The following is a 1,384-nucleotide window of genomic DNA, read 5'->3' on the forward strand; positions in this document are numbered from 1 at the left end:
TATTTAAACTCTTTCAGTTGCTTCGAATTTTAAATTATCCTAAATATATCTTCTGCCTTTGTAATTTATTAATTCAAGTGTTTTCTACAAATCCATGTTTTTAAAGATGATTCTACACCAGCAGACATATCTTACTTCTTAAAATACGACTTATAATATTTAATCGTTCAGTCTATCATATTTTATGACATATATATCTATTCCTTTTAGAATTTTTAAATTAGGGTTGATCTATCTGTTAGTAAATAACATTATCCTTGATTCTGATAGTTAAATGTGAAAATAAAAATTAAAGTACCTCATCAAAAACTTTTGGTATCTATAACAACTCAATGATGGAATTGCCTAATCTTCAAGGTGGCTAAAATTGGAAACCTTAAGCCAAAAGAAGAAGCAAGATTCTGTTTCATGCAAAATAGAAATGTGTTCTTTATACAAAATTTTAGCACTGCGGAGAAGCATATAAATCAGTAGAACACTCACCGCAAGCCAATTTAAAATAATTCTTGGCTATGACTATATACGAAGACATAATGAACTTTTAAGATACATACACCTTTTGCTCTCAAGAAAATACAACTTTAAAAATCGAAGTTAATTAGAAAACATTCGATTCAAAAAGTAATTGAGAACGAACTAGCGGAAATAAAGTGAATGCAAGAATTAATAGTATATAAAATTATCACATGATCGATCAGACATTTTCGTTCCCAATAAAAAGAAACACTTGATTACACTAATAGAGATAGGAATAACATGTATTGTCATTTTTACGAATGTTGAAAATGTGAAGCTAAGAAAATACAATCCATCGGCAACTGAACTCTCTCTTATTTATAAACATAGAACTCGAATATTGCCATACTCATTACTTGGCACGGCGTGATTACAAAATATTATAAGTCATATATTAAGGAGTTGGATTTCTAACTGAAGCGGAAAAATAAGCACAAACACTAGGATTGAGAAAGACACTTGAACTATAAGTCTTGAGAGAAGATGCATCGAGGAAGATTTCAAAGATGGTTAGGTGTCTAGTATCAGCATATCTGTTCTATAGAGTAATCTAAAATTTTGCTTGAACAACTATAAAAAGTTGAAGTTCAATTAACCCATAAATAAAATTTATTATCTTAGATTCTAATTTTAAAGATTTATTTGGTCATCAAAATTCGATATTTCTATGATTAAGTAATTCTTTTTATCATAAAAATATCAGGACAGGTATTCAATAATTATATTTGCTTTCTATTTCTAGTATCCAATTCATTCTGCATATTTAATTACAATAATTTATTAAGTGTGTGTTTTGATTTTATTTGATCTTTTATGATTGAATTTTCTTAATAGAAAAAAATTTTACAGCATTGTTATTTCTGCGTTT

This window comes from Rhyacophila brunnea, unplaced genomic scaffold (assembly GCF_057557595.1).
Source record: "Rhyacophila brunnea isolate RB1 unplaced genomic scaffold, BYU_Rbru_1.0 scaffold_137, whole genome shotgun sequence".
Taxonomy (NCBI): domain Eukaryota; kingdom Metazoa; phylum Arthropoda; class Insecta; order Trichoptera; family Rhyacophilidae; genus Rhyacophila; species Rhyacophila brunnea.